Source organism: Eschrichtius robustus, chromosome 19 (genome assembly GCF_028021215.1).
Source record: "Eschrichtius robustus isolate mEscRob2 chromosome 19, mEscRob2.pri, whole genome shotgun sequence".
NCBI lineage: Eukaryota > Metazoa > Chordata > Mammalia > Artiodactyla > Eschrichtiidae > Eschrichtius > Eschrichtius robustus.
This window is the reverse complement of record NC_090842.1, coordinates 15,286,625-15,302,702: the sequence shown is the minus strand read 5'-3', so window position 1 is coordinate 15,302,702 and position 16,078 is coordinate 15,286,625. Positions and strand designations below refer to the sequence as shown.

Here is a 16,078-nt window from a genome sequence, read left to right as displayed (position 1 = left end):
CTTCCCTATTCTCTAGGTGATTTCATCCAACATTGTAGTTTTTAATCCCATCTTTGTGGTGAGGACTTCCACATGTTTATCACTAGCTAAGGCCTCTAGGCTGATATGAACTCCAGGCTGATGCATTCACCTGCCTTTTTAAAAATAATTTATTTATTTATTTATTTATTTTTTGGCTGTGTTGGGTCTTCGTCTCTGTGCGTGGTCTCTAGTTGCGGCGAGCGGGGGCCACGCTTCATCGCGGTGCGCGGGCCTCTCACTGTCGCGGCCTCTCTTGTTGCGGAGCACAGGCTCCAGACGCGCAGGCTCAGTAATTGTGGCTCACGGGCCCAGTTGCTCCGTGGCATGTGGGATCCTCCCAGACCAGGGGTCGAACCCGTGTTCTCTGCATTGGCAGGCGGATTCTCAACCACTGCGCCACCAGGGAGGCCCGTCATCTGCCTTTTTTCTTCTTCTTCTTTTTGGCCATGCAGCACAGCCCGCGGGATCTTAGTTCCCCGACCAGGGATGGAACCCGCGCCCCCTGCATTGGAAGTGCGGGAGTCTTAACCACTGGACCGCCAGGGAAGTCCCTCGCCTGCCTTCTTGATATCTTCACTAGGATGTTTCAGATGCAGCTCAAACTTACCATGTCCAAAAGTGCTCTCACCCTTTCCAAGAATGTACTCATTCTATAGTTAGTGGTAATTCTATGCTAGGGGAAAATCTTGATATCTTCCCTTTCTCTCAGCCCCTAGCCCAACCAATCTTCAACGAATCCCAGTTACTCTACCTTCCAGAATTCTGTCACTTCTCACCATCTCCACTGACAGTACCACGATCTAACCTGCAATAGTCTCTGGTCTGGATGATTGCAGTACCCTCTTAACTGGTTTTTCTGCTTCTACCCCTTTTCCCCATTAACTGATGTACAATGCAGCAGTCAGAGATCTGGTTAGTACGTAGGTCAGATCATGTCTAACACCTCTGCTTTTAAAACTCTCCAATGGCTTTTTATTTCACTTAGGATAATAGGCAACGGCTTTCCTATGACTGAGGAGGCCACCCACACCTACCCTCACCTCTTCTCTCTCACCTCATTCCCTCTACTCTCCACTTGTTTACTCTGCCTCAGCCGCACTGGCCTCCTCGTGCTTCTTCAAACACACACCTGCTCCCTCCTCAGGACCTTTGTACTTTGGGACTCTGTGTTCTCTAGCTCTCCTCCTGGTCCCTCCCTCACTTTCTTCAGGTCTGTATTTGAATGTTCTCTTCTCTGCAAAGCCCTTCCCAGCTACCTTCTCTTCCCTCTTCACTGTTTTATATTTTTTCTCTATCAATCTTATCTCTATCTAACACACTGTTATCGTTCACTTAGTGATCTTGTTTCTTATCTGTCTCTCCCCCTGCAATATCAGATCCACGAGGACAGGGACTTTTGTCTGTTTTGTTCACTGTGGCATTCCCAGCACTATGCCTGGTTTATATTACAAGGTCAATAGATTTTGTCAAATGAACGGATACATCCAGAGTTTACCACTGCTTAAAGTATGATAAACTTTCTTGTAGACATATCTATGCATATTGACATCTAGCTCTTTTTTTTGACATCTAGCTCTTAATCATTGGTGTACCACAGTGTCTGACCTCATAAGCACTCAAAACACAGCCATTGAAACAGAGAGAAAGAAGAAGTATATGGGCCAGAAAGCCTGAAGTTTGCTGTAACTGTCATTGACTTACCCTGGGCTCTAAACTTCATGAGGGCAGAAACCATGTGTCCTTGCTCGCTGTTTCTTCCCCCGGGTTTCCAAGAGTGCTTGGAGTGTAGTAGGTATGCAGTGAACAAATGTGGAGTAAATTGAGAAGCCAATGTGATTCTTGCCTCAGGCTGAAGCCCCAGCAGGCCTGGTTAATACTGAATTCACCGAGGATGTCAAGAAAAGTGCTCTTCGCAGAGGAGGTGGAACTGTAGCAGGAATGGGTGATCCACTTGGGGCATCGCCAGTATTAGCAGCAGGGCCCTCACCTGTGTCATCTCCAGCCCCTTATTTCTCATCCCTCTCCCCTGAAAGACAGGTCAGTATGGTTAGAGAAACTGAATCTGGAATGGGACTCCAAGCAGCGCTAGAACGTATTTCTAAATGGGCTTTTGAATAGTAAAATGATCTTTGTGAAGTTTTTTTTTAAGGCCAGGGAGCATATTTGCAATCATTTAGCTGATATTTGATGTGTTTTTATGATGAATTCGTGAGAAAATAGGGCTATAGTCTTATATCTACCTCTTGACAATACCACAGTATAGACTGCAAAGAACATTTTTAAGAGCTGGTCAATTTTGAAAGTCTTTAATGTGTAGTGATTTAGAGTAGATATATTTAATTACTATGTAGTAAAAACAATTTTCTCTTATGTTGAAAATAGTATAAAAATCTCATAACTTTGTGTATGTAATTCTGGAGAAGTCAAAAAAAAAACACTAAAGAACCATATGCATTAATTATTTTTACTCTTTGTTCCTTCGGTATGAAGTAAAGAGAAATTGTTTTATTCTTTTCGCCTTGCTAAGCATTTCTGACCTCGTGAAGCTCTTTTTTAAAAGATTTTATATTTCAGACATAATTTTTTTTTAATTTATTTTTGTCTGCGTTTGGTCTTCGTTGCGGTGCGCGGGCTTCTCATTGCGGTGGTTTCTCTTGTTGCGGAGCACGGGCTCTAGGCGCGCGGGGTTCAGTAGTTGTGACACGTGGGGTCAGTAGTTGTGGTTCGCGGGCTCTAGAGTGCAGGCTCAGTAGTTGTGGCGCACAGGCTTAGTTGCTCCGCAGCATGTGGGATCTTCCGGACCAGGGCTCCAACCCATGTCCCCTGCCTTGGCAGGCGGATTCGTAACCACTGCGCCACCAGGGAAGCCCTCAGACATAATTTGACTCTGATTTTCCTTGCTGAAATTTTTGTCTGAACCACCTTGTGTATTGCTCAGCTTCTAGGAATTCAAGTCCTCTGCTCAAAAATAAAACAAAGAAAACTTTATTGTGAAAAATTTAAACATATACAAAATTAGAGCGAATAATATAATGAACTTTCATGTAACCATCCCTCAGTTTCAACAGTTATCAATATTGTGCTGCTTTTATTTCATCTACCTATCTCTTCCTCTTTTTTTTTTTTTTTGAGAGAGAAGGAATTTAAAGTAAATCTCAAACATTATGCCTATAATTTTATCTGTAAATACTTCAGTATATATGTGTAACACATACCCTTTACTTTCATAATATAAAACAATGTCATTATGGTTCTGAGGAAGTCGATTTTGAAGCTCTTAACCGAGACTTGAAATGCTGATGAAACCACCTAATTCCTTAGTCCTGGATTGACTATTTGTTTGGGAATCAGGACTCCTGGACACCAATTTTAATATGGCCACCTGTGTGTGGGTCTGAAGTTTTCTCATTTACAATCTCTTCCATCTCTTAAACTTTATGGTTCTCTGTCTGCCTCTCCTTGGGATAAGGCACCTCACCCTGGCACCTGGTCAAGTCCTAGATCATCCTCTGGCATGTGTGAATAGCTTGGCGGAGGAGTTTGGTGTTCCCTGAACTGGGTACAAGGAACTGGCTGCCCCAGTTACTGTGGATGTCCCAACACTTCTTGGACTTCCCAGGCTAATTTTAAAGCAACTTGTAGGACTGACTGATTTTAAAAGAACAAGGATGGGGCTATGCACTTAAAGGAAATGTAAACCATTTTACCGTGAATCCTTCCAGGGAAATGACGGTGCCCATACTAAGGAAATAAAATTACTTGAGTAGGAAACAATGAGTCAGAAGCCCTGCTCTGTTTCTGGATGGTGCATCCTTCGCTGGTGGCCTCAGTTGTTTTTTTCCTTCCAGTTTATTGAGACATAATTGACACACAGCACTGTATAAGAATAAGGTGTACAGCATGATGATCTGACTTACATGCATCATGAAGTGATTATCACAAGCTTAGTGAGCACCCAGCATCTCAAATAGGTACAAAATTAAATTTTTTTTTCTTGTGATGAGAACTCTTAGGATTTATTCTCTTAGCAACTTTCATTATCATGTCGTACATAACATCCCTAGTACTTATTTATCTTATAACTGGAAGTTTGTACCTTTCGACTGCCTTCATTCCCCCCTCCCCTAAGTCCCCCTCCTCAGTTTTGTCTTCCTAAACAGGAAACTGGCACCATTTCCTCAAGTTGGGCTTTGAGGTGGTTGCAGTCTCATATCTGGTAAGATTTTTCACTCCAAAGGTGCCAGCATAATATAGAATCATTTACACACCAAGTACAGCTACTCTAGAAAAAACAAAATATTGTGACATAGGGACTTCCCTGGTGGCGCAGTGGTTAAGAATCCGCCTGCCAATGTAGGGAACATGGGTTCGAGCCCTGGTCCGGGAAGATCCCACATGCCGCGGAGCAACTAAGCCCGTGCACCACAACTACTGAGCCTGCGCTCTAGAGCCCACGGGCCACAACTACTGAGCCTGTGTGCCACAACTACTGAACCCCGCGCGCCTAGAGCCCGTGCTCCGCAACAAGAGAAGCCACCGCAATAGAGTACCCCCTGCTCGCCACAACTAGAGAAAGCCCGTGTGCAACAACGAAAACCCAACGCAGCCAAAAATCAAATTAATTAATTAATTAATTAAAAAAATATTGTGATGTAAAACATCTCAGGTGGCACTTTGGGTTGCCTCTTTTTTTTTTTTTTTAAATACAGCAGGTTCTTATTAGTTATGGGTTTTCTCTTTTTAAGAAGTCTTTAAAAAGCTAAGAGGAAGCTTGTCAGAGCCTCGTATCCTCTGGGCTTTGGTCTTTACTTTGAAGGAATATATAGCAGATTTCTAATGCTCTTGGTAGGAGGTCAAAGCGTGTATGGAGTTAGCTGTTGGAATATTAATTTTTACGTCATTTCTGGTTTTTGTTATAACTGTAGGATTGATTCCTAAAACCTTTTCTCAGGCCAGGATAAATTGTGCTTAGGGGCCACCCTTAAAAGAATTGTAAAAATGCTTTTTGTGAAAACATTATATAGACACAGAGGGACTAATTTTACTCCGTCTCTCAGGCTTATTTATAGATTCAGGTGATTCAAAAGATAGCAAAACAGGCCAGTGGAACTGCCTCTTTGACTCACGTCAGTGTATTTCCTCCAGGGTTGCATCCCCTCTTTCCTTTCCTTTCTAGGCTGAGGGCTCTGGCACGTGGAGAAGCAGGAAGAGTTCCTTGTGAAAGACGCTGACCACGTTTCTGTAGTGAGAGCTTTCCCCATGTGCTGCAAAGGGCATATGGCTTCAGCTGCTGATACCGAGTCACTTAAGAATCCTGCTGCATCTAGGCCCAAGAGAACAGGTCCCCTTCTAGTACCACAGATTCCAACTGACATTTCATGTCTTCCAAAAACCATCTTTCACTGCTCTGGCGCCCAGTGACCTCTCATAGTTCTGATTTTGGGGAACTAGGACTTACCTGCTGAGTAATAATATCACTGATATTTTTCTGGATTAAAAAAAATCCAGTTTTCCTCAATGAGATTATAATAATCTGCCGGGTAGGGACTGTCTCTTTTGCATTGTCTACTACATATTCTGTGCAGCCAGGGCAGTGTGGTGTAGTGTAAAGACTCAGGCAGCACATTCATTGAATGATTATTGTATGGACTAAAAGATACATCCAAAGTTGGACAATCTAGATTTGAATATGATCTCTGCTGTTTGAAGCTGTGACAAATCATTTAATTTCCCTGAGCTTCTGTTTCCTTGTATCTAAAATAGGGATGATAATATTTATCCTAAAGAGAGCTAATATCTATTGAGCCCTTACTTAGTGCCACCTGCTGTTTCTAAATACTTTAAATGTATCAGCTCATTTAATGATCATATCAGCCTTAAGATGCTGATGCTACTTTTTTTTTTGGCCATATGCCATGTGGCATGTGGGACCTTAGTTCTCCAACCAGGGATCAACCCCATGTTCTCTGCAGTGGAAACGTGGAGTTGTAACCACTGGACTGTCAGGGAAGTCCCAAGATGCTGGTGCTACTATTAACTCCATTTTACAGACGGGTACACTGAGGTTCAGAAATGCTCAGAGTTGTTAGGTAACTTGCTGAAGGCCACACAATGAAGAGAGGAAGAGCAAGTTTAAATCCAGGCAGTCTAGCACCAGAAAACAACACTTTTAACTACTATGCTATAGTGCCTGCATGGTTTACAAGCTCATGGTGGGTGAGGAGCAAATGAATCAATATAGATGAAAATATTTTTGTAAATTTTAAGACAGAACACACTACTGCACCAGTAGTAGGCAATCAGTAAATGCTTTGGTTGAATTGTGAGGTGGCACAAAAAGTGTTTATACTTATATTCTCATGATGCTTGATACTTTTCAAAGTGCTTTCACACATTTGATCCCTCTGGATAATAAGCCACTTAGAATCCATTTTGGAATAAAGCAAGTCATAAATAAATATTGGACAGCTGAGGAAACAGGTTCAGAGATATTAAACACTTTGCTCAGGGCACAAAGTCAGTTAAACCCAGCCAGGACTGACATCTGAGTGGTCTGACTCCTGGAGATGCCTCTTCAGTTTTGTTTTTGGTTTTTGTTGTTATTATTTGTTAAATTGAAGCATACAAGTTATCAATAATAAACAAAACCATAAAAACAATGATCTTTTTTCCCCAGCCATTATCTATTGCTACAAGTTTGTTGAATCCTTTCTGGCTGTTGCTGTTTTCAAAACAAAAATCTGGGACTTCCCTGGTGATGCAGTGGTTAAGAATCCACCTTCCAATGCAGGGGTCACGGGTTCAAGCCCTGGTCCGGGAAGATCCCACATGCCGCGGAGCAACTAAGCCCGTGTGCCACAACTACTGAGCCTGTGCTCTACAGACCACGAGCCACAACTGCTGGGCCCGTGCGCCTGGAGCCCATGCTCCGCAACAGGAGAAGCCGCCACAATGAGAGGCCCGCGAACCGCAACAAGGAGTGGCCCCCACTCGCTGCAACTAGGGAAAGCCCACGCACAGCAACAAAGACCCAACACAGCCAAAAATAAATAAAATAAAATAAATTAAAACAAATAAAAACAAAAATCTCCTTTAGTATTTGGATCCATAAAACTACATTATCTTATAAGGACTTTTTTTCCCCCAAAATGTGAAAGTCTTTTTTTCCAAATAAAAATACAGTATGCTTATTGCAAAAAACAAAACGTAATAAAGAAAATAAAAGTCCTCTATAATCCCACCATCCAAAGATAATCATTTTTACATTTTAGTTTTATCCGTCAACATTTTTTCTATGTATATAGACACTTTTTACAATCTCATTTTATAATACTATTTTTAAAAATTTTATTTTATTTATTTAGTGCTGCGTTGGGTCTTTGTTGCTGCGCGCGGGCTTTCTCTAGTTGTGGCGAGCGGGAGCGACTCCTCATTGCGGTGCGCGGGCTTCTCATTGCGGTGGCTTCTCTTGTTGTGGAGCACGGCCTTTAGGTGCGTGGGCTTCAGTGGTTGTGGCTCCTGGGCTCTAGAGCTTAGGCTCAGTAGTTGTGGTGCACAGGCTTAGTTGCTTGGCAGCATGTGGGATCTTCCCGGACCAGGGCTTGAACCCGTGTCCCCTGCATTGACCAGTGGATTCTTAACCACTGTGCCACCAGGGAAGCCCTATAATACTATTTTGTAATATGTTTTTAAAAATCTGCCATACCCTGCTGATAAAGATAGAGGTATAGCTTCATTTTTATTGGCAGCATAGTATTCTACTTTATTGATATGCTGTAATTTATTTATCTGAAATTTGAGGTTATGTTTGAGTAGATGGGCAGTAAGTTTTCCCAAACTTTAATAGCCAGCCACAGAAACCAAAGATCCCAGGATAATGATGATTATGCTATATATTGGGTCAATTGCTTTTAATTTTCAGTTGCATTACGAGAGGAGCTTGGTAATTATAAAGATAAATATAAGTAAAAAAAATACATGAAGAGGGTTTACATTTTATAATGTCTGTCATTTTCTCTTTAATGTTCTGCCACTTGGCGTGGTAGAATCCAAGCGTCTTCCTGTTTCTTAAGAAGATAGTTTAACTTTTCTTTTGTGGTTTGCAATGGTAAACACTTAAATTCGACTTCTAAGCAAATTTTTGTGACTTGCAAACAGAATGCTGTAGGTAACTGCTTTGGAACCTGCAAACTCCTTACTTTTACAGGAGCCCCATACTGTACTTTAGCATGTATAGCTATACCTCAGTGAAATCTGCATTGTGGCATTATTATGGTGTTCTAGTTTTACACTTTACTTGCCCTGTGATCAAGAGCTGCACCATACAGTAGTGCGTGGAGGGGATATGAGGTGACTGAATTCCATAAGCATTCTGCTCCCCAAATCATTTGCTCTTGGTTGATACCACTCTGAGTGTGGGGGAGGGTGAGTGGGTACCTACAATTTTCTAACTCGTAAGGTGGTACCACATAGACAACCCCAGTGGGGGAAGGGAGAGGGAGGGTCGTTTAGCAAGCTACAGCTTCTCTGAGCCTCAGTCTCCTTATTTGTAAAACTAAGTTACTTACGCTTGTCAAGTCTGACTCAGGAGGTTGTCGCGAGGGTCAAATTAGATTACATATATGAAGATGCTTTTATAAACAATGTGATATCAATATTTAATAATGAAAAATGATAATTACTATTATTACGCCCTTGGCCTCCTTTCTTTACTGCCACTTGGCATGCCCCAGTAGTTCAAGAACGAAATTGTACAGGCGGGCCTACTCAATTCAATTTTTGTAAACTGTTTTGAAATCCCCTGAATGAAACCAGCAAAGTAAAAAAGTACAACCTCCTGCCGATGACAGGTCCTAAACTCAAGATTTGTGGTTAGTTCAGTTCTCTTTGTCATCTAGCTAAGTGCTCTGCTTTATTCACTTTCAGGGATACTTTATTGCCATTTCATCTGAAGGAATGGAGGGTCACCTTTCCTTTAAACGGGCCAAGATATCTTGGCTCTCTTTACATAAACATGGAAAATATTCGTGTCAGGTGTTAGTGATTATTTATCAAGCCAGGACCTGAATGGTTGGACTGTTTTTGGCTCAGGTCATTAGTGCATGGAATCACAGTCAGAAAGCCCATTCTGGAATGGTTTTAGCTATCACTAGTCCAAATCCTCTCTTCTTACATTTGAGGAAATTGAAGCCCAGAGAGTTTAAATATCTTTTTCAATGCACAGGTTGAAAGGTGATACTGGGCTTGGAATCTATTCTTCTGTGTCATCCTCTCTTTTTATTTTTATAAAATACATTGCAAAGATGCCATAAAAACCTCAGAATCCAAGACCACTTGGAGCATGTTCCTGAAGTTAACCTAAAGAGAAAGCTAAGGTCTCAAACGTGATAGGTGAGAATTTGGGGCTCTGGTGGATTAGGACCGGCACAGCCTAGTTCAGTGTTCTCCGCCCCCACCTGCCTCGCCTCCCCACTTCCTTCGCTACCTTGCTAGCCCCACCCTCTTCAGGTGGCCCCGCCACTTCCTGGTAGCCCAGCCCACCCCCCAAAGCGGAACCAATGTCCGTGGGCTCTGGGGTCGACCGGATCTTTCTCGCTCAGACTCTTCGCAGCGGTGACTCGGCAGCAGCGTCTCGCGTCATCAGTGACAGCCCCGTCCCTTGCTACGCTTTGCGTCGCTTTGCCAGGAGCAGTCACCTCCTCCTTGGCAAATAGTCCTCGGCGGGGTCCCAGTTCTTGGATAATAGGAGAGGGGAGGCACGAGAAGTTGCGGTCAGGAGACGCGGGATCGACAAGCAGAGGGAGATAGGGACCGAAGTTTCTGCGATAGTGTGCAAAGTTAGTTAAAAACTCCTTCCGACCTAAGGATCCCTCCGCCTGCAGTAGCGGTGGTGAGGCTGAGGGAGCCGCCATTTTGGATGTTCGGTTCCTGCTGCCACTGCTGCCGCCGCCCCCGGAGCTGCAGGTTTCGTTCGAGGTTTCGGGCCGGTGAGTGTCACTCGCGGCGCTAAGAGCATATTGCCTTTTTTACCCCGCGCCTGCCGGGAGCGCTCGGCCAGAAGCTTCCTGTCAATCCCAGGTGTCCGGTCCCAGACCGTGGGGGGTGAAGAGAGGACAGAAGCTGGGCCAGGAGGGGCCCGGAGCTCAGGGGTTGTTACGACTTCTTGAGCGCCGACCCCAAGGCGTCGGACCGGGAGGGTCCGCGCGCGGCTGCGTTCCTTGCTGTGGCGTTGCCCGGCCGGTGCGGGCCTCCTTGGACCCATTGACTTTCTCAGGCTGCGCTCCTCCTTGTGGGGCTCATTCAGAGAGGGGTTTGCGGGGCGGGTCTCACCCCCGCGTGTCTTCTCTATGCCACGTATCAGCGTTCTTGGATCTTGTACCTGGGTCAGGTCTTTCGTGGATCTCTCTTCAGCACTTGCAAATGCTCAGTTAAACGTCGTCTGCGGCTGCATTGCCGTTCTCTTCAAACTGGACATTGGCCTCTCTTCTCTCTAGCCTTCCCACCAACTTCTTTCCCAATTTTCGGGCTTTTTTTTTTTTTCCTCCTCTATTTTCTTAAACTCACCTGCGAATACACTGCTTACCCTTCTCTCAAACTCCTGATCCTGCAGGCGTCGATAACTAATAATTCTCCCGGTCTTGACCGCTTGACAGAGTCGGGACGTTGGTTGTGTTTCCTTGTTAGGTGTAGGAGATTCGTCGAACCACTCGCTCAGAGTGTACTTCAACAGTAAATGTTTATAAAGCTCATTAAAGGGCTTTTGGGGGGAAGGTGGTAGGGAGAGGCTGTCAAATGTTTTCTCATTTGTGGATTCCCTTCCTATGCTGAACACGTAGCTTTTGGGTACTTTTTGACACTTAGTATTTTTCTTAATGTTGTATATCCCTGCCCATGGAAATCTGCCTGTGAAAAATAATTTTTTTTTGAAAAAGAATCTTAATCTGACATTGGTAGAAAGGAAAGTAACTTTTTTGGGTACTGTAGGGATTAGTTAACAGAAGAGAGGAGTGAATGAAAATTTCTTAGTGATTTTAACTTTCAAGTGGTTTGTACAGTAGTGTTCTTCGTTGACTAACTCTAAAGATACTTGGATTGACTTCGAGTATCGGATTTTTCTGGGGATAGTTGGATTTTAAATACTCACTTTTACTGTTCTCCATAGTGCTTGTCAAGCTGTATACCCCTTAACTTTTGTTTTAAAAATACAGACTCTCCAGGTACCCATAATTTCACCACTTTTATTCTACTCTTAACGTATGTTTTGCAGTATAGCATGCTTGAGTAAAAAGCATTTCACTGCAGTTCACTGATTATTTCTTACATTTCAAGTTAGGTGTGATTGAGTCACCTCTATTTCACCTCAGCCTGCGTTTTAACATCTGCAAAAGAGAAATAACTTATTTGAGATTGTAGCCTAGTGACTGCTGAAACTTAAATTTATAACTTGAACTGGGTCAAATCTTTTAATACTTCTAATCCATGTAAAAGTGCGTTGTTCTTATCAGGTTATTATCAGGTAGATAAATTCCTGTACTAGTCCTATGATGTCTTAGTAGAAGAGTGAATGTTTTCATTGTAAATAGTGTTCTTGTTATTTGTTTTAAGGAGACTTTTCAAAAATATATTTACTATTTGTGTATTTACTCTGAAGCTATGGAGTTTCTCTTTTGGTTTAAAGAACTGTCAAACAGAACATATATGGAATCCTCCCTCATTTACTAAGTATCCCCTTGTAGTTGTTACTGAAATGTTCCATTTCTGAGATACACTTTTATATATATTTTTTATTTTATTTATTTTTAAAATAAATAAATAAATAAATTTATTTATTTATTTATCTTTGGCTGCGTTGAGTCTGCTGCGCACGGGCTTTCTCTAGTTGCAGTGAGCAGGGGCTACTCTTGGTTGCGGTGTGCGGGCTTCTCATTGGGGTGGCTTGTCTTTGTTAAGGAGCACGGGCTCTAGGTGTGCGGGCTTCAGTAGTTGTGCACACGGGCCCAGTAGTTGTGGCTCGCGGGCTCTAGAGCGCAGGCTCAGTAGTTGTGGCGCACGGGCTTAGTTGCTCCACGGCATGTGGGGTCTTCCCAGACCAGGGCTCGAACTGTGGCCCCTGCCTTGGCAGGCGGATTCTTAACCACTGCGCCACCAGGGAAGTCTCTGAGATACGCTTTTAAAACAAGGTATTGGAAGAGCTATCAGATACGTGTTATTTACTCAGTTCATTTCATGGTATTATGTACTGGTATTTAAATGTCATTCATTCTTAGGTAGTTTGCATTCAATTGGAGAAAGCGTCCTTTGCCTTGCAAATGATAAGTAAAGTGTTTATTTTAGTGCACACTTAAAAAAATTTTATTATTATTTTATTTATTTTTGGCTGCGTTGGGTCTTTGTTGCTGTGCGCGGGCTTTCTCTAGTTGCGGTGAGCAGGGGCTACTCTTCATTGCGGTGCGTGGGCTTCTCATTGTGGTGGCTTCTCTTGTTGAAGAGCATGGACTCCAGGTGCCCGGGCTTCAGGAGTTGTGGCCCGCGGGCTCTTGAGTGCAGGCTCAGTTGCTTAGTTGCTTAGTGCAGGCTTAGTTGCTAAGCGGCACGTGGGATCTTCCCGGACCAGGGCTCGAACCCGTGTACCCTGCACTGGCTGGCGGATTCTTAACCACTGTGCCACCAGGGAAGCCCCTATTTTAGTGCACCTTTGATTGATCAGCACATACTTGAATGTCTACTTTGTCTAAGGGGTTGTTGGGATTATACTTGAAATAAACATTGTTTAGGAAACCTCAGTTTATTTTCTTTTGGAGCAGTTGCTTGTTCTTTGATCTGTTTCACTGACAGCAGTTCTAGATTTGAAGATGAATTTTAGAGTGAAACTATAAAGTACAAAAATTGTCAGCAATGCCTTGGTGATATTTCATCTCACTATTTTTAAAGTAGTCTTGAAATCAGTCATGTACAAAAACAAAAACTCAGGTTTTTATGTGATTTGTAACAACTCTTTATGCAAATTGAAAAAGTTGAATGAGTATTTTCCAAAAGATTATTTTTTAATTAAAAAAATTGAATTGGGAAAATACATACCAAAACAGATTTTCAAAATGCTTAATCCCCTTATTTGCATTTGCTGAGGATTTAAAATTTTTGTGTATACAGCAGGATTTGATATCAAAACTTTAAAACTCTTATTTAGATTTAGCTTCAGAAAATCTAAAGCTATTACCTTTCTTCAAACTGCAGCAACTTGTTCATCTGTTTTAGGTGCTTGTCATTCAGTCTTCCTTTATGAATCGTTCTCAGTTGATTTTGGCGTTCTTTCATCCCGTTGTTACTTACATTCAGTTTCTTTCATGCAGGGTGGTATTAAAGTAGCAAGCAGTTTTAAAATTAAGGGAACATATAGATTTATCTAAGCTCTTATGTTTCTTGGCTTATAGGTTTTGAAAATCATCTTTGTTAGAAAGTATTAGGATTTTTCCATTTGCTTTTTTTAAAAATTAATTTTTGGCTGCATTAGGTTTTCATTGCTGCATGTGGGCTTTCTTTAGTTGCATCGAGCGGGGGGCTACTCTTCGTTGCGGTGCGTGCGCTTCTCATTGTGGTGGCTTCTCTTGTGGCGGCGCATGGGCGCTAGGTGCGTGGGCTTCAGTAGTCGTGGCACCTGGGCTCAGTAGTTGTGGCTCGCGGGCTCTAGAGCGCAGGCTCAGTAGTTGTGGCGCACGGGCTTAGTTGCTCCGTGGCATGTGGGATCTTCCCGGACCAGGGCTCGAACCCGTGTCCCCTGCATTGGCAGGTGGATTCGTAACCACTGCGCCACCAGGGAAGCCCTTCATTTTCTTTTTGTATAGAAAATTTTGGATCAGTAAAAGCGTCATTTCTACCTTCAAAGTACATGTAAGGTTTTTCTTCGCTGAAGGAGTAACATAAAACGCTTAATTTGCCACGAGTTCTGGTTACTGGAACAATCTCTTGTCAAAGTTTGAAGAGTCCAAAAGTGGAAGAAAAAAAAAAAACCCACACTTGCCAAACTTGTTGAGTCAGTATTAACTAACACTTTTGTACAAAAAAGGGCAAGGGTTAGGATAATATGATTAAAACGAGAAATGCTTTTTTCACTAGGTACTTGGAAATTTTGCCTTTTTTGGGGGGGCCTTGTGTTGGCCTACTCAGACCATTGGAGAGAGACAATGAGTTATAAGTATTACCAGTGAAAAACAGTCTTAGAAGGAAAAAAAATTGTTTTTTCTCTTTTTAAAGATGGAGAAAACATATGTGACCTTTGTACTTTATTAATAATTAAAGACATCTTAAAGGCAAGTAGTTTTTACCCTCTTTTCTCTGTTGTTACAGCAGTCACAGTGTAACCTGATATGCAGTTGCTTTGCTCACTCCAGTTTGCATGTTGTAGCTGATTGTGTTGGGCTGAGCATCCTAGGCTTTGCAGCTTATCTGGCTTTGAGGTTAATGTTATGGATTCTTGGGAAGAGCAAATATGAGAAAGACATGACCTTAGATCTTTGGAACTGTAAAGTATTTGCACTCCCCTCCTTATAAGCCTTTGGGTTAGAATTAAGACTGTCATAGCATAGATGAGGTACACTACTTGATTATAAGATGTAACTTTTGTAAATGATCACACAGTTGAACAACTCAAATTAAAAGAAGTTCCATCAGTGTTTTTACAGCTCAGTTTAGTAGCTACTTACTAAACCTCACTGTTGGGAAATTGTTCAGTTTCAAGCTGAAGAAAAGGAAGGGAAGTTAATTTTTTAAATTCCTTTTTGAAGTCTGCACGAAAGATTCCTTTCCCACTTTTTGAAATTTTTCAAAACATGATACTTTTAAAATATGGTGAAAATACTGGTTTGAAGTGAATGGGGAAACTAACTGAAAAAATAGGTACACTGTATAGAGTTAATTGAATCTTTGTAAATAATTAGGGTTTTTTGGGTATGATTACTGAAGGAAAACTGTTGTAAGAAGAAGCAGTCTTGGGCCTTCCTTGGCGGTCCAGTGGTTAAGACTGCGTGCTTCCACTGCAGGGGGCGTGGGTTCGATCCCTGGTCAGGGAACTAAGATCCTGCATGCCGCTCTGTGTGGTCAAAAATTAAAAAAACAAACAACCAAACAAAAAAGAGTCTCTTTCTCTTTTTCAAAAGTATTTATTTATTTATTTGGCTGCATCGGGTCTTAGTTGCGGCATCTTAAGTTGCGGCATGAGGCTCTCTGTTGCAGCACGTGGGATCCATCTCCCTGACCAGGGGTCGAACCCTGGCCCCTTGCATTGGGAGCATGGAGTCCCAGCCACTGGACCACGAGGGAAGTCCCTGAGCCTCTTTTTCTGATAGTACTCAATAAATGTATTTGATTTTTTAAAATGTGTATTTCTCTCTGTCAGTGAAGGCATGACCTCTGTATTTTCTTTAGGAACTTTACATGATGAAAGCTTAATAGATGGTGTTGATTATTTAAGAAAGTAGAATGAGGAAGTTGCTTACAATTTGACTTTACTAGCACTTGGTTGTATAATTCTATTTATACACACTGAACTTTTTGCTGTTCCTTGAATACTCCATGTTCTTTCATTCATTGCACCTGTTCTGCTTATACCTGGAATGCTTTTCTTCCTCCCTTCCATCTGGTGAACCTATTCTTCCTTCCTCTCTACACCAGGCAAAGGAGTATAGTACTTTTTTTTTTTTTTAGTATTTGTTGAATTGTTTACTTTTCCTGAGCTTCAGAGGACAAGAACTATCTAATTGATGGCATCCCTAGTACATAGCACAGTGCCTGGCACTTAGTAGCTACTCTGCAGAATAGATGATGTGAATGAAAATAATACGGAAACATGTTCAGGTCCTCAGATATATGGTAATTGGTCAAGCCAAAAGCAGTCAGGGTCCTGAGTGAGCTATGGAAGTTTACTACAGGTCATTTACTTGTGACCGATAGAGTTGATGTCAGTGAAGTTTATTTTCAGGTTTAGAACATATACAAAACCTTATCTCCGTGTCTTTGAAAATATTATTTAGATGTTTAATTCTAAAATTGATATTATCCTTTT

At 42.2% G+C, this 16,078-nt stretch overlaps 1 protein-coding gene across 1 annotated transcript in view; it reads left to right on the top strand.

Annotated features, from left to right (window-relative positions):
* The first annotated feature begins 9,665 nt into the window (after positions 1-9,665).
* AP1G1 (adaptor related protein complex 1 subunit gamma 1) overlaps positions 9,666-16,078 on the top strand; it is a 76,335-nt gene continuing 69,922 nt past the window's right edge. The window contains exon 1 of the mRNA XM_068529386.1: positions 9,666-10,007. The gene's annotated coding sequence lies outside the window, so the exon portion shown is untranslated. The remainder of the gene's footprint in view (positions 10,008-16,078) is intronic.